The following is an 18,934-nucleotide window of genomic DNA, read 5'->3' as shown; positions in this document are numbered from 1 at the left end:
AGCTGATGCTCAAGTAGTAGAGTGCTAGCCTGAGCAAAAGAGCTCAGAGACAGCCAGCAGCCCCTGAGTTTAATCCTCACAAACTGGCACACACACACACACAGAGTGAACAGGAAACATTAAAGAAGCTTGAGATGTCTTACTGAAGCAAACAAAAACAACAATAGCAAAAGGAAAGCTGTCTGCAATTTACTACTAGGCAAAATTTCTAGTAGAATTCAGAACAAACCTATTTAAATGCATGAGTTGCAAACTTACAGTTGACTTTACTTTTGCAGTTACACTACTATGCAACCATTTTTAATAGCATGCTGAAAAACAGAATTTACAAATTAGCTCTCCTCCAGAGAGCATGAGAAACAGAGAAAAAGGAATGGAAATTGTTCCATAACCTTAAATATCACAAAACTTCCAAAGATGGATTGGGACTATTCTTAATAGAATAAAACGTTATCCCTGAATTATTGTCTCATTGTTGTTTGTTCATTTTGCTGTTGCTGTTCCAGAGAGATTAAAAATAGAGTGTGGTGTAATGGGATTCCTTGCTTTAACAAGGACAAGAAGAAGAGCTCAGTTTCCCCATTATGAACAACTCTATGATCTAAGAGAGTTATGGTAAGGTCTGTCGTTTTTAGTCCTATGTGATAAGTACAAGCTTTAATGGTTGTGAGGATTAAATATGACTCCGAAAACAGATTCTGATATATAATATGTACATTTTCAATGAACGCTTACAGTCAGTGTTATTCTCTATTGTTAGTGACCACAACAAGAACTCAGGATATATTCATTTTATTTCCTAATGAACTCCTAATTTGGGGAGACAATGAAAATGTGTCTTTTAGATTACCAAGCTTTTACAACAATCATTATTGAAATAATAAATCATTGACGGTCATCCAAATGTAACTATTTTATTCTTTAATTAGAAACCCCCTATGAGTCGTATCGACTGCAAATACAGTAAAAAAAAAAAAAAAAAAAAAAAAAAAAGATCTGGCTTTCCAGACAGCAGCCTGGAGGCTATAGCTGAGCAGGCCCTCATCATTCCCGGCTGCGTGTTCACTCTCTAGGACTACTTTGTGTCAAAGCCAAAGAGTAATTGACATGCTATTTAACACAGGCTGAAAAATGACCTTGGTTTTCACTTTGTCCCTGGCACTGCAGGAGAGAGATTTCTGTTCTCTTCTTCCTGTTTGAGTAAATAGCATAAAATAGTATTTTAAAGCCAAGCCAACAGTTTTCCCCATGGGTTTATTCTCCAAATATTAATATTTATTTGTTTGTATTGATATAAACAGCTACGAGTACAGTTTGTTTGATAGGTCATTTTCCTCCATTCTAAGCAATATTGATAATATACAATGGGAGATTTTATACAAGTTCATATATACATCTATGAATAATAAAATAAGAAATATATTCTTTAGGTAAAAGTTTGGTAGGTTTTATACATTAGTTTGGTTTTTATTTAATTTGGAACCATAACTGGAAAATGATCACAGAATTAGCCTATAGAAAGTTACTGCTTTCTGCTATTCCAACAATGTTTCTGTTAAGCATATCATTTGTTACCATGACTAAGGGCCTCTCAAGCTTGAGGCAGTTGTAGTGTTTCAGTGTATTTAGCAGGAGCAGATAACTTTGGGGGTTCCAGTCACATATCCCTCTTAGGTCTCCCTATTTGAGGAAGATTCTTTATCTTAGATTCTTTTCTAGCAAATAACTTATGTTTCTTTGTCATGTTTTAGCCAATGTCCAAAATCTTCCATTTATTTTCTGTCCTGCATTATATCAATTAATCAAAATAAGCATTCTTTCATTTACACAGTCCACTCTAAAACATAATGAGAGGGAAAAATGAGAGAAGATAGATTACTTAAAGCAGCAAAGCTCAGTGGTTCACATGCTAAAGAGTCAACATAAAAGTTCATTATACTGTTGACAGAACTATGGAAATGATGATGCATATCCATTATAATAAATCATCATACATAAATGTGCTTTGCTTCTGAGACTAGTTTCAAATGAGCATAAAAAATTGCTCTTTTAGTCATAAACCCCTAATAGTGGGCTATCAAGTTCCTCTTTGAAAAACATCACAGAATTTCTGTGTGCTGGCAATTATTCAGTACTGTTCCATGGTGGTATTGTGAGAGACTTGGTCAATAGGTCAAAATAATGTTTGGTCTCTTCTCTGTCAATGTGGAATTATTTGTGATTGAAAAAAATTATTCAGTTCCCAATCACTTCCTGTAGAATTCAAAGATGTCATATGACCTTATAGGCCTCTATTCCTGGACCCTTCAAACAAAATGCTCTGCTTTCCTTTGATGGTCATCTGATGTATTTGCACTAATAGTGTATCTCTCATTTCACCTGGTCTTTAGGCACAAATATCATTCCAAAGCATCTACATTGCTAAGGTGGAGTCATTCAAGGTAGAGTTATCTTGAATCATACAATTGTCATCTGGAAAGGAGAAAATAATTGGGGACCTTTACACCTATTTGTAATTAGAATACTTTGAATTTATGTAATCAACCCAGGAATATTGTTCAATATTTTCTATATCTTTTCTTTTCTTTCCTGTCAGTTGTAGGGCTTGGGTGCTGTCCCTGTGCTCTTCAGCTCAAGGCGAGTGCTCTACCACTTGAGCCACAGCACCACTTCTGGTTTTCTGGTGGTTAATTGGAGATAAGAGTCTCATGGACTTTTTTGCTTGGGCTGTCTTTGAAGCATGATCCTCAGATCTCAGCCTCCTCAGTAGCTAAGATTACAGGCTTGTACCCCTGACGCCTGGCTGTTCAATATTTTCAAAGGTAAGAATACAGAAGTCCAGTTTGAGTGGTTTCAAAATTGTCAAAACAACTAAAGCAAAGCCAAAACCTTTAGATATTAAGAGGCATTACTATGAAGGTTTAGTTTCCCATTACACGTTATTTCTCATTTCCGCATAGGCCCAAACTGACAGCTTAGCAACATTAAGCTCATTCTTTTTTCAAACCCTTCCACCTCTAGCAGAAGGAATATTTTTCTTAGATTAGCCCTACTATCTTTTAGAAGCAAGGAACCTCACTCGGAAAATCAGAATATGAAAGACATAGCTTTGTGTGGTCTTCCATGTTTCTGCTTTCTTGGAGGATGGTTTGGGTTCACGTGGTAACACTTTTCCTTAAATTACATCGATTTACTTACTGACATTTTATAAGTGTGAATTCATTTTTCCTGGGACAATAAGTTCTATTAAGGCCAATGACAAGGTCCTAGAAATATTTATTTCACCAACTACGGTAGTGTCATAGTGGAGTGTAATCTGTTTCCAAGTGAAATGAAGGCAAAATGACATAGAAATATTAAATAGTAAAATATTGATTGTTCTTAATTCTTACTACTTTAATACTAACTAGAGATCATATTAATAACATTTTGTTTTAGTAATACAGCAAAAATAGAAATTCTAATACACGATAATGGAATTTTAATTTTCTTCAATGTTTTAGGCTTATGTTATGATTGAAAGCCATTATTTGCTCTCAGATTTCCAATATGTAGGTGAAGGTAGGCTGAAGAGCCTCATACACTTCACCTTGAAACATAGACCTGTATATTGTTTCCAAAGTGAAGGTATAACGATGCAAAACACTTGTTAGAAAGAAAGTCAAAACATTACGTATGGTTTTGCAAAAAGTCCTAGGAAACTTATAAAGATACCAGAAGATTCTTATTCTTTCTATAGTACATGTCAGCATCTACCAGAACCTTTGAAAAGCATTTGGGTAAATTCAGTTGAATAAAAATCTAAAGTTTATATTTTACACAGAAATATAATTCAAATATGTTTGTAAGGTATTATGAAGACAATTAAATATTAACAAAGAATTCGTGACCTATCAGTTGAATGACCTATCAGAAAGCTCGACCAAACATATAAGGAGATCTGTTTTTTTTTTAAGGATGCTATTTGGAGTATAATATTTAATAATAAACAATTTAATTTATTTCTCATCATGATTTGTGTATTTACACAAAGCAATGAAAGCATATTGGATCAGTGAGCACAGAGACAAATCACTAAAATTTTCATAAGAAAGACAGTTTAAAATTTCACAAACTTAATGCAAAGAATAAAATAGGGTTTCTATATATTTGAGTATGCATAAATTTTGAATATATTTTAATAAGTGAACAATGTAACCACATAAAATCAACAACAAAGGTATTTATTGGGATACATGCATATACATACATAATATGCATAACATATATATATATAATATTTAAAAATGTATTTCAATTAAGTTTCAATGGTTGTACCAGTGTTTTGGAAAGACAATAGTAGATTCAGGCTCATGATGGCAGTCAAAGAATCTGTACCATGTATCTACCTAACACATACTAAAAACAATAGCTCATTCTAGATCAGACAAATATGTTTGCAAATTTTTCCTTTTGTATTTTTAAATTATGAAAAAATACAGGAAACTTCAGTGCCATTCTTGCTAGGCTATATTTGTTAATTTTCTTATAAATCCGCAAAACTAAAAAGAAGCAAATGTAAAATCCTGGGGCTACTGCCTCCCTCCTATAATTCTAGGAAGCTACTCAGGAAGCTGAGATATGAAGATCATGGTTTGCAGTGAGGGAAAGGAAAAGAAACTCTTGGAGAGGAATAAAAAGTAGCACACCTCATACATGTTAAATACTATGGCACTTCTTACTCCCATGAACCCGTTTCAGGCTCTTGCTCAAATGCTTCTTCTTCCCATAATGCTGAGTTCCTATCCAAACACTTCACCCATTCTGCTGTAGATGCCCACTCACCCAAGGAAGAGAGCTGGGCTGTTGCATACATAAGCCAGCAAGCAATCAACCTAAAGGCCAGGGGAGGAGATACGGGAGGAGTCATGCTATAAAAACAGCTCTCTGATGCTGTCACCTGTGGCTCACTGATCTAATTCTAGCTGCTCCTGAGGGTGAGATCTGAGGGTCACAGTCTGAAGCCAGGAAGGGCAGAAAAGTCAATGGCTCTTCTTTCCAATTAACCAACAAAATGCCAGAACAGAGCTGGGAATCAAATTATAGAGCACTAACCTTTGAGCAAAAATACTCAAGGACAGCACTCAGGCTTTGAGTAACAACCCCAGGACCACCCCCACCCCTCCCTACAGGAATAAAAGAACCAGGGATAGTGGTTGAGATCAAGTCAAGACTGGAATATAAATCTACATTAATCTATGGGCCTAGGTACAGAAAAGTGTCTTTAGAACTCATAGTCATAAACATAGTCAATTGAATTCAATTGGTCTCATTCATATAACAGAGGTGTTGTATGATATTATTTTATTTTCACCCTGTCTAACTGAATTACTCTTGAAATAATAGTGGGTGGCATGTTTATTATAAAGTTGGAATTGGCTAGAGAGTTATTGCTCTGCAGTCACTGTGTTTAGTCCCAGTTACTGGGGAGGTAAAGGTTATGAAGGATCACAGTATGAAGACAGCAGAAGGGACTCCTTCTGAGCAGATGAACGGAGCATGGCAGTTCACATCTGTGTTTCCCTTTATGCAGCAGGTAGAGTGAGAAGGTTCAATGTAGGAAGGCAATCCAGAGTAAAGCCAATTACCCTTCAAGGAAAATAACTGTAGCATAAAATCAGAGGCTATGGACCAAGCAGTAGAGGACTTGCCTAGCAAGCGTGAAACTGCTACCAAAACCCCGTAATTCACATCCAAATATATGTGTGAGTGTATACACACACAGATGTGTGTCTATACATGTATGTGTGTAGATATACTCACATGCACATGCTGTATACACATATGTATATAAACACAGGTGTGCATATATACATGTATGCATAGACGTATATTTGAAATATATATTCACACGTGGGCATGGGCACATGCTTCTCTGTGAGATTGACAATCTGTCTTTCAAATAAAAATAAACACCTTTTCATCTAACTATTGTGAAATTATGCAGACGTCAAAATGAAGGAGTAAATTCAAGGCCTGCCTATTCACTGCAACAGAAATTGTCCTATATATGTTTGCCCATTATTTGGCCAAGTCCAAGGAACACTGAGTATTGTCAGCTTGGATACCACACTCCCTACACATCTGTTCTTTACTTCATGTTTATGGAATGTGATTGAACCTCATTTGTTCGGAAAAGCTGGTAACAGTTATATAAACCTTATTGAATTGCATCATTCCATTTAACTTTAAATGTGAATTTATTGAGAAAGGTAAAATTATGGCAAAATAGGATCAATTCAATTTTGGGGACTTTGGAATATGTGAGGTATTTAGGAAAGCAAAATGAAATTAGAATTTAACCATATCTTTAAAAGGAACTTGTCGCATGTCTTGAATAAGTGTTTTTTTTCTTATAAACAGATTATTAAACCTTGGAAACACTCATTTTAACAAACAGTATAAAAAGTGATATATTGTTATCCTTTTAGTAGTTTACCTATTTTTCTAAATGTAAGGATTAAATCATCTATGTTGTGAGATGTTTCACCTTCATTAAATAATAATCTATGTTTCTTATCTGTAATTATTTTCTTTTACCTGAAAAGATGCTCTTGGCCAATAAGTAACCCACAACACGAGGCAAAGCTCCATTTTCCCTGTTCCCAACCCAATTAAGTCAGAATACCAAAGGATGGAGCCCAGACAACTGATCCTTACAAATCACACCAAGTGAAGCCAATTGTACCGTGCACTCGACATTCAGAACAACTGATAATGTTTATCACTGCACTGACTGTTTGAAGCTTGCCACTTTGTTAGAGTTTAAATTCTCTCCAGAAGCATCTCCAAACACCTGAATATGTTTTATTGGAATGATAAAAGAGAAGAGTAACTAAACCTTTCTGAGAACACTTAACTAGAGTTAGATGCATTCGAATAAACATAAGGAGGTAGAAAAATTCCCCAAAGAGACTCTACATATTCTTTGATCTCTCTTCTAATAGCCTATTTTACTAGTGAAATATTTGAAAACAGTTTTTAATGAGCTAACATTTTTCAATTGAAGCCAAGTAGTATTTCTGACATAAGACATGCCACCTCCCCGTAGCTGCATTAAACATGAATTCCAAATGCACTGTTTGAAATGGCCTGTCAGTACTACACGAAACACAATATCCTCATTCCATTAGAGAAGAAAGCTGCATATAAAATATGTTATTATGTATGTGCTATAGTTAAATTATAATATCCTGTTTGTGTAGCATTATCCACAATGCCATTGGCAATGTAAATGATAGGTTTTATTTTATATATTTTTAAAATTACCGTCCCAAAAGTTGTCAACTTTTTTCTCAAAGAGCTGGGTAACTGACATGTTATTACCGTGCTCTGAGATACACTTCGACTGTAGGTTGCACACAAAAAACACCAATTAGTTCTATACAAGGTAAATGAATATCACAATTACTAATGGGCAAATACAGATGAGACACGTTCTGTGGATGGAGCTGAAACCATTGAGCGAGGATCATGAATAATCCATAGCAGCATAACATGTTATAGAAAGATGAAGAGATTCAAGAAATAACTTGCCACAAACTCTGTGATTTCTGCAATCTTTATTTTTGTGCAGATATAAAACTGGGTGTTTATTAACTGTTATTAAGAATTTAAATCGCTGCCTTTTTCTGTTATATTTCTCTTTTGTCATAGTAAATATAAGATTGAACTATTGTTTTGGTTAAAGCTGACTTACATATAAATAATTTAAAGGTGTAATTCCACAAATACACAGTATAATGTTTTCCTATTCTTTTGAGACCTGCTTCTATTTTACAAGATACCCAATATCTAGAGGCTTACCAAAAAGATTTTATTTCTGTTTTTGTAATTTTACATAGACCTTTAGTTTCACAAACTTTTGAGTGGGATGATAAGAAATTACAAGTGCCTATCTACTTTTAGTCAAACCCTCAATTTATTTTTCTAGAACAACTCCGTCCTTCAAATTTTGTTATATATCAAATTGTCATTTAATCTTTAACTTTTCCAAACTTGAATTACACACACATATAATATTATGAATATACTTATATGTGTGTATACACATACACACACACACACACACACACACACACACACACACACACACACACATATATATATATATATATATATATATATATATATATGAAACATAAGGGTTAACATTTCTAGTTTAGCCAACATTAGAAAAACATGATGCTTCTATCAGTAGGTATTCATACAACCAACCTAAACTATATGTTTTAATTCTTTTTTCTTACTGTGGCTGCATATGCACTAAGAAATCCAATCATGTTGCCTTCAAAATGGAATATCAATTCTAAAGTTTCCCTTGACATACTTTAGTTTCAATCTCTTTTACCTCCAGATCAGACTATTCCAAACTTCTCTTTCATCCCTACCTTTTCTACCTTTGCCCTGTAGTAGCTGCTGTAATCATCCTTGAAGAGATAAAATCAGGTCACACAATGAATGCACAAAACCCATCACAAGTTCTTGAATACATATACAAGAAATGAGGAAGCTTTGTCTACCTCCGTCTGTTTAAGTTCCCAGTACTCTCACACTCTAGATTTTTGCCTCCTCAAGACCATTGTACGTGCTGCCACCAGGATTATAAATTTGCTGTTCCTTCCTTTTGATATTTTCTTCTTTCAGATATTCATAGGATGTTCTCCTTATCATTCCCAATTTTTCCTCAGTATTCCGTCAGTGGGATGGAAGAACCATCTGATTGCCTAGATCCACTTCTCAGTCCTCCTGGTGATATATGAGCTCATACATGTATTGTATGAACACAAGTGGGAGCCTGTGGGTAGAAGCAGTCATCATGTGCTATACACCCAACCTGGCTTAGGAAACTTGGCAGTGTCCATTCATGCTTTCCCTCAAAGTATGAGTGTGGTGAACACCTACAGAAGCCCCCATGGAGGTCTCAGAGCCTCCTCAGCCTATGTCTGGGATTCACTGTGTTATGCAAGGCAGGCCACTTAACTTTGAATTATTTATGATGTGAGAATGTGTATCCTTTTTGACCAACTATACTTATTCAGTCTAGCCTTGCCACCTCTTGACTAACAAAGTCATTGGCAATTCCACCACACCACATACACCGATTTCTCCCAGAGGCAAGGAATGGCAGTCATAGCCTATCTAAGCGTCAGATGAAAATGGTAACTGACTCCATCGTGCTGTATTGCTATGGACCCTTGGGTTTGTAGATTTAAAGCTTCTTCCAAGCTGTTCAAATAGGAAAACTCATATACTAAAACCCACAGCTGTTCCAGTTGACTCAGCGGCTCTCCGGGGTAGAGGAGACTCCAATACCCTGATTAGGATTAGAGGAGAAGCATTCTGATTGGTGAGAAATAGAGAGAGGCCTTAGAAACCCATCCACTGTAAACTAAAACTTCGGTCCATACTCGCATCCTTACCTCTGCATACCAACCACATGTTCTAAAGTAACATTGGCCTTTTAGGTACTTGTGTGGTAAAAGCAAGGCATTTTAGACACATAGGGTGTACTGGCCCAATAATCTCCATTCCTTCTCCTCTCTGGCTTAAAAACATAATAGACTTTAATCACACATCTGTTCCTATCTGTTGTATCATTTGCTTTGTCCTTTTGAATTTGCGTCTCTTTTGATCCTTAACTGCCACTGTCATTTTTGTGAGGTTTCAGGAGAACAAGGAGACCTTGTTAACATATCACACTTAATCAACCACCCGTGGATTAATTATACTTCTTTTCCAACTTTAAATATAGCCAATTATCTTCTAGACTAAAGATAGGCAACTTCAAAATCTCAAACATCATGGAACACCATAAACCTCTCATGATATTGCCTTGTTTTGTTTCTACATTTAGAGGTGCAATCCTGAATTTGAGTCATTTTTTGTCCTCAAATTAGCAGGGCTCAAGAGACATGTTTATTTCTCATTGTGGGGGAGAGGAGCTATTGGCATTGAACAATTGGTTTTAATGAGCGGAAACCATGGATGGTGCTAAGCTTTCTACCGTGCACAGAATAATCATACGCTTCCCATCAAGAGGCCCCTACCTAATTGGGCTTGGTGATGTAGACTGACTGAAAATTTATCTCTGTGGAAGGGGCAGGCAGGAGGATGGTGAATTCCACTCTGGGTTGGATGAATTCATTCAAAATCCATCTCATAACCAAACAATACATGGGAATGTTGCTCAATAGTAAAGTACTTGCCTAGCATGTGAGAGGTTATGTATCCAATCTCTAGTACTGTCACTCACCCCCCATGAAAAAACAGGAAGTGAAGGAAAAGAGAAAGAAGAAGAAATTATCTATTTGACCCCCAAGTTCTACCAATCATTAATGCAAGGATAGAAACCCAACAGAGTCCATCTTGTTACAAATAGGATCCTAATGAAGATCTCATACAAGGCCAGTTTATATCTTCCCTTTTTTGTTCTGACCTTCTTCAAATGCTTTGACTTTCTCCAGCAGTTCTCTTGCCGTCAGGGATTGCTAAAGTGGATGATGCAGACAGAGTATCTGGTCCTTTCCACCCAGGCAAAAGAGTAAATAAATGTAATTAACAAAATCAGCCTGAGTAACCCTCCCTAGCCCTACAATGTCTAACCACGGGGCCATCCTAATTTAATAATCATTTATCAATCCAAAAATCACCCTGTAAAATAAGCAGGTCTAGCTTTTCCACTTTATCAAAATCTCCTTCTATTGAGAAGGCCTTTACAATGTCAAAACTCATGCTCCTAACACTTCATCTGTAGAAACTGCAGAGGGGTCAGCTCTCTAGGGGACAGGGGAATAGATTCTTTTAGAGTTTGCTCTAGTGTTGGAAGCAGGAAAGGACACCATGTGGAAGACACACGTTCTAACTGAGACTTCGGCATAGCATAATCTATGTGGACTCTCATTTGAGTGCCCTCAACTTCTGCTCATTATCAGTCTTAAGGACCCTCTAATACTAAACCTAACATGACCAGTCTGAATTGCATGGTTTTCTCCAAGACTCATGTACTAAAGCTTGAATGTGACTTTATTAGTCATCCCAATGTGCCTGTATTTCACAGGAGAACCTATAAGGGAAACGCTAAGATTACATGAAGCCATAAAGGTGGGCGCCAAACAAATATGGCTGGTATCCTTACAAGAGAATCAGTACACAGCAATTCTGTGCACACACAAAGCAAAGGTTATGAGATGACACAGGGAATACAGCCACCTGGGAAGTAGAAAGGCCCCAAGCTTCTGACCCTTGGTCCTTTCTCATATTTCAGAGAAGAAAGTTGAAAAAAATCTATTAGTGGGAGAACAAAAAGGGAGGGGGTAACAATGCTCAACAAGAAATGTACTCATTGTCTTACTCGTGTAACTGTAACCTCTCTGTACAGCATCTTTACAATAAAATAAAATTTAAAATTTAATCCACCTAGTCTAGAGTATTATTTTATGACAGTCCTAGCCCAAAATACCTCACTGTATTTATTATGGAAGGTAAAAGTGGCTCTTTGTGTACAATAGTTATATCTAGCAGATGAAACCCTACCATTCCAATATATATCTATGTAGTTGTAAGAAAAGGCAATCAAACAATGTTTAAGTAAGTCAATACTACTCAATAGAAATAAGGAAAGGGCTGGGAAGGTGGCTCAGTGGTAGAGCGCTTGCCTTGCATGCATGAAGCCCTGGGTTCCTCAGCACCACATAAGCAGAAAAAAAGCCAGAAGTGGCACTGTGGCTCAAGTGGTAGAGTGCTAGCCTTGAGCTGAAGAGCTAAGGGACAGCGCCCAGGCCCAGAGTTCAGGCCCCACGACCGGACCCAAAAAAAAATGAAAAACAGAAGGAAAATATTTAAAATAATAACACTGAAATTAATTAAAATAAGTAAGAAGCAGATTTTACCCATTTAACCACAGATGATTTTAGATGAGGGAATAAAGAGGTTCCAAATGAGACCAAATGTTCCATGTGAGCAGATAATGTTTTTTTCTAATTTCTATTATTCTCCTATCAGAGTGTTCCCATTTATTCTATTTCTTGAAATTTTATGACCCTTAGTTTCAAATCTGAGTGGATTTCATTCAAGTCCTTTCAGAGGTTCACGTTTGGAATATTGAAATGATCATCATTATTTCAATATCTAAGTAATTGTTTAGATACTTTCCATGTATTTGTTTTTGTCTTACCGATACCTCTGTACGTTTTCACTACATTCAGGAAAATGGAAATATGAGTGGTTGAATGAATAGTTTTTATTCTGCTACTAGAAGTTCTTTCCAAATGCACTAAGCCATGCTGTATGGTAGTTCATAGTCCACTGTAATTCCTGTGCAAAGTTTTTTTTGGTCAGTAATTGACTCTCCTTCTATAAAAATAATCTTAGATGAGAGCTTCTATTGCTTATTCCTTACCCAAGCAGGAGCCCAGGGCAGAGTCCATTTTAGAAATAAGTCTCAAACCTGATCAAAATTATCTGCCCTGTTAGAAGTCAATTACAGAGGCCCCAGAGCTACTTTTATCCTTGTGAGGACAACATGGAGCCCAAATAATGAAAATTTTTATGTTTAGTCTGTTCTCGTGATTGATTATGTTGCTCGCTGTAAATTAATTGCACGAAGTCCTCAAACCTCCTGAGCCTGCTCTGTCTCTCTTAAAGCAGAAAAGTAAAACATGTTTGGTAGCTCTGATCTGGTTCTTCTGCCTACCCAGGATATTGCTCTATCAATATCCTCCTTTTAACTTTGACATTTTCTTCTATATTGGTCTTATTTTTAATGGCAACATGTTCAAGTCTCCTACAGGAATATCAAACTACTTCTACTCAGCCTTTTCTCTCTTTTCTCTAGATCTTGCTATTTACCTCCTTCAGCCTAGATAAGCTTAGATAATAGTTTCTAAGTCTATTCTTCTGAGGATGTCAGGATTTGTTCCCTTTTGATTAAAGAATAATTCACAAATGATCAAATAACTATATATTGTTTTGTGAGTTTCACAAATACATGTGCCTTACGATCTACATACCTGTCAAGTATGGATATATCACCCCCACACAGATCCCTTGCTATCTCTTTTCAGCCAGTGCTTCCTAACAGCTATTATGTCCAGCACCATAGTTCAGTTTTGCTATTGTAAAGCTTCAAACAGGTGAAATAATAAAGAGTTGTTCCCTTTTTAATCCTAGTTGTGGAGACTTAGTAGCATGCACTGTATTCCTTCTTATTTGGGAGTACTACAGCATGGTATAAATAAGCCACTACTGGTTTAACTTTTCTCTCTTTATAGTTTTTAAGGGTTTTCGTTTAACATCAGGTTTAGTCATTGTAGACAAAGTGGTATGAATAATTACTCATTTACATTCATGGATAAATGCTTCATTGTTCTTAGTGAATATTTAGGAATAAAGTAACTGTCAGAGGACAAGGTCAAACTTCATAAGAAATTTCCAAACATTCTTCACATTGGCTTTTATTTTATTGCATTTATTCACTCTCTGTGTGTGTGTGTGTGTGTGTGTGTGGGTGTGTGTGTGGGTGGGTGGGTGTGTGTCCTTTGGCTTGATCTCAGGTCTTTTTTTTAAATTTAATTTTATTTTATTTGTGAATATACTGTACAGAGGGGTTACAATTGCATGGGCAGGATAATGCATACATTTCTTATCAAGCATTGCATCCTCCTCCTTTGTTTACCCTTCACATCCCTTCCCAGCCTCCCCCCTCCCCTCCAATCCCAATCCTTCTCCTCCCCCCCACCCCCCCGCACTGATTTGGACATGTCAACTTGTACTTCTCATTGTTGCAGCAGGTGATCTCAGGTCTTTACTCAAGCCTAGTGCTCTACCACTTGAGCCACAGGTCCACTTCTGGTTGTTTTGGTGTTTCATTGGAGATAAGCATCTCGTGGACTTTCCTGTGGCTGTTTTCAAACCCAGACATTCAGATCTCAGCATCTTGGGTAGCTAGGATTACAGGTTGGAACAACGGGCACCTAGTTCTCTTTTTGTTTTTGTTTGTTTTGAGCCCCGGATTTATTAATTCATTGTGCTTATAATACAGGTGTCCTGTGAAGGATAATATTATCATATCAATGTTTGCTGCACAATTTTGAGAGAATTTTTACCTCTAATACGTGGAATGAAGCCAGTAAGAGAAAATCAACAAGGTTGTTTCTTTGATGCCCAAGCATGTGGACGTATTGTCAGTGACTGTGATGGTTAAAAATATTTCGTCTGATGTTACCTTCTGTAGTATTTATCCATAGACCTGAAAAGCTGCCACTGGTAACATCCCACCTTCTATTCATTGGTCAATGAACACTTGCAATCCAATTGAACCCCTAACACATAACGAGCAAAGTTGTCAGTGTCGGAGTCGAAACAGCAACTGAGAAAACTGGTATTTTAGGAGGAACAATCTGTCCATGTTCCTCAGTGATCCTGAGAGACAAACCCTCAGTATTTCTTTTATTGGGATGGAGCCATTATTCTGCTGACAAAGATGAGCGAAAGTAGTGAAGGATCAAAGCTCTTCCTTTAGAAAGGACTTGTCAGGCTGGCTGGGCGTTTGTGTGTGGCTGTGTACGCTGAGTCTTGAAAGAGGCCGCACGGATCATTTAGATGATAACCACTTCCCCGTTCTTGCTCAAACTAGGCCTTCTTCATGCTTTACCCAACCAGTTGAGCAATTTTGTGCACCATTTCTAAATTCTTGCTCTCCCCTGGGTCCTTCAGAGGTAGCATGTTGTTCCTCCCATATTATACACACACCAAGATGCAAGCTGTTTTTTAAACTCTACAATCCAATTTTAGTTATCTTTCTCAGCGGTTCATAACATATTGTTTAGGTAAGTATAAAAATTTGCTAAAATATTATTGAGTGACTGGCCTATACATCATGACTAGTTTTAAGTTAGCATCCTGTATCCTGAGCAAAAAAGTCTAAGATTTTATCTGGAATCACTGCAGCTCTCTGCCTACTCTGCTTTCTCGTGTACCGTTTGAAGCTTCTATACCATCTACTTAAATGTGTTGCTAACACACTCTTTGTTCTTCAGACATAAATTACTGTTTCTCATCCCTATGTCCAGATGCTTCCTGCTATCCCTGCCTAAAATAATACTCTCCCTCTGTCTGCTTTATATTCACATATTGTTTTCATTGTTCACCTCATGTATGAGCTTTTATTTTGATTGGTACATCCATTCTTAATATGTGATATGAAAATAAAGTTCTGTTAGTCATGGTATCTTTTATGGCATTAATAAGTAAATTTGGGTAAATCTAGCGTGAACCTCATTTTCTTAATTAATTATATTATTAGGTAAGTCCCTTGAATTACATTTATGTAGCAACTGGTTTGAGTTCATATCAATAGAAATATTAAAGATCTTTCCTCGCTCTTCCAAAGCAAAATAAATACGTAAAAATTGCCTCCTGAAAGAGAACTTGTCTAGGATCAAATACAAGTTTTTAAAAGGGAGCTGGATCTTTGTGATTTTTAGATTGAAACCCTGAAGAGAAGTTGGCCTTAGGAGCCATCCCATTTTTTTTCTAGGCAGAGACAGGTAGAGAAAATCAATCTCAAACTACAGTTTAAAAAGAGAAAAACTGTAACAAGAACCAGAATAGGGAAAAATTGCTAACTAGAAGGACAGGTGCCCGTGCTTGTGCTCACACAGACACAGACACAGACACAGACACAGACACACACACACACACACACACACACACACACACTGAGGTCAAGGCCAGGGAATTCAAGGCATGGTGATATGGCCATCCTCTTCTTATCTATCTGGTTTGGGGAATATCAACCCAATGTTATAAAATTTCTAATTAATGTCAGTGTCCAGAATTTTATGGACAGATTCTCAATTTTAAACTTTTATTCTGCATTAGTAACTTTTCTCATCAATGTGACAATGTATTTGGCATGAACAACCTCAGAGAGGAAGGACTTACTTTGGCTCATACTGTCAGAGATCTCAGCCCATACGCCTTCATTTCATTGATTCTGGACCTGTGGTGACATGGGAGTTGTTTACATCCTGACAGAAAAAAAGCAGAGAAGGACAGAAAGACCAGAAATGAGCAGGAAAAGATATGTCCTTCAGAGACATAGTCCCAGTCATTCACTTGATCTAGCTGAAAGTGGGATCCAGTTTAACGTGCATTGCTTTATCTGTAATTCTTTTCTTCCTATGGGAACAGTTTTCAAATAAAATGGACTGTACTTTCTCATTCCAGGAGTGACAAAAAATTCCTATTAAAAAGATGAAAGTGAGCTGGTAGCTGTAATCCTAGCGACTCAGGAGGCTGAGATCTGAGGATCATGGTTTGAAGCCAACCTGAGAAGAAAAGTCCATGAGCCTCTTATCTCCAATAAACTACTCAAAAAGAGCTCAAGTGGTAGAGGACCAGCCTTGAGGTTGGACAGGATTAGGGACAGAGCCCAGTCCCTGAGTTCAAGCCCCAGGACTGGCAAAAGAAGAAAAAAGAAAGAAAAGATGACAGTACTATTTGGGTATGCATAAAATAACATTTTGTCATTTTTCTCTTTATCTGCTTATTTTTTTACACATTGCCAGTTTGATAGTCCATAAAGCATAAAGAAAATCAACTGGTAAAAGGCAACCTAGAAGATCTATGAAGAGAAATAAAGGTAATAATTTATCAGTATAATTTCGGATGCATCCAGAAACCATAAAAAAACAAACAAACCAGAATTAGGGGAAATGGTCATCTACTCCATTTTTACTCTTAAATTTGTGGTGCCCAGGCATGGAAACAAAACAAGAAGGAAATCAAAGTTTAAATTAAATGTCAGTGACTTTGCAGATTCACTTATTTTCCAGAGTTATTTTGTAATACAATGTTCACAATCATATGATTCTACCCAGCACCAAGTTAGCCATTCAATGCCCTTTCACCAACCCTTCGTGCATGTATCTAATATACATTCATCAGATTACAAATTTATTTTAATTTAAATTTGATTAAAATATGAGATACAATTTTAGAATGTAAAAAATTATTTAAAGCAATGCAGGCTAAGAGAAGAGACCGATTAAATTCAGTGATTTTTATTATGATGATATTTAGGGTGGGTTTCTGTTTCTTTATAAGATTCAGCTTATTATTTCAGTATATTAAAATATATGAAACATAATTACAAATTTAAATTTTATCTCAGGCTTGACAAATTTTGTGAGTATAGGCAGATTTCCACATATATTTCTAGTTTATTTTATAGAGTATCAGTGATGGAATTGTAAATAAGTTTATGGACCATTGAGAACTAAAGCTATGTTTTCTCTCCCTTTAGAACTCAAATTATTTTCTTGATTTAATGATTATGCTGTCAACAATATTAAGTAATGCTGCATTTCTTGTACTATGGCTTAAGTGATAGAGCTTTAGCCTTGAGCAGAAATGGTCAAGGCTAGTACCTAGGCTGTGAGTTCAAGTCCCAGGACACTCTCTCTTTCTTTCTCTCTTTCTTTCTCTCTCTCTCTTTCTCTCTCTCTCACACACACAAACCACAACACATGATATCTATGCATATATATATATATATATATATATTAATGACTATGAAAGGTCTGACTGAAAGAATTTTCTTGATTTCGTTCATAATTTCTAAAGTATATATTTAAACAAATATCTATGAATCATTTTATGAAGTGGTGAAAGCATCTGACTGCATTAATAAAATTCTGCTTTTCATCGTATTTATACCCAAATAAAGACATAGTGGTCTGTTAAAGATCTGTTTCAAATATTACCTCTGGGAACATTTTGATATTTTAGACCTTTTGGCTTGTTTTTGAACTTTTTGTTAATTAAGGAGAATGTAGTTTAGCTCATTCTTGACCACCCATGTTGCAAAATTACATCATAAATAGCTGTGTGTATTCTTAAAGTTAGAAACAAAGATAGTCATCTGTTCTGAATGCTTCAATCCCACAAGAAAATTTTTGGGATTTGTTGAGTTTTCTTTCATTTCATTACTTTTACATTAAGAACTTGAGGAAAGATGTGTATATGGATATTTAAATAACAAATATACATTATCAGCATCATAGAATCTTTCCTGTAATGCTTTCCTATGGTTATGGGGAGTGATAGAGATTAAAGGATTTTTGTCTTATTCTGCTTTATATTCTTTTCTATTAGGAAAATACTTTGTACATGTTCTTTTTTATGTTTCATTACTATATGTTAGTTTTAAAAACGGATTTAAGTTTCCTCCAGTCTAACTATCTAACCATCTAACTTCACTTTCCTTTACCTGCCTCCCTTTTCTTGAATAAAGTTTTAGCAAATTTTGTTGTTTAAGATATATACATGTATATAGACACTGTGTATATAGTATATAGACACTGTGTATACAGTATATAGTCTATAATGTATATAGACAAGTTTACTCCTGGTCATACTCAACATTTTCCCTCCCTCTTCTTGCTGGTAGCAATTCACAGGTACTTTTAGTAGGGAAAAAAACAACACCAATCCACCCTTTATTGTTGAAAATAATATAATGGTTTTTATATAATAGTAGTCACCATGTCTACTTTTAGTTGTTGAAATTCCATATGAACAGAAATGTTATTAAAAGGAAATGTATTCACTTTTTTTAGTTTTATGACAGGTAATATAAAGAGAATCTTTGGGATACATTAAAATAGAAATTCTTATATAAAATATTTGGAAGGAATATTCTAAGAACAGATTTAATAACAAGGCCAGATGATCTAACTCTGACTATCTCAATGAAGGAAATTATATATCAACCATTACATGAGCAGGAGAAGTTAAATAACAGAATTACAATGCTCTGAGTGTAAAGGGAAATAGCAGCCAAATTTAATTCAGTCTGTGTGGTACCAAGGACCTCTATGAGCAGTTCCAG

Source organism: Dipodomys ordii, unplaced genomic scaffold (assembly GCF_000151885.1).
Source record: "Dipodomys ordii isolate 6190 unplaced genomic scaffold, Dord_2.0 Scaffold40, whole genome shotgun sequence".
NCBI classification, from domain to species: domain Eukaryota; kingdom Metazoa; phylum Chordata; class Mammalia; order Rodentia; family Heteromyidae; genus Dipodomys; species Dipodomys ordii.
Note: the sequence above shows the minus strand (reverse complement) of the source record.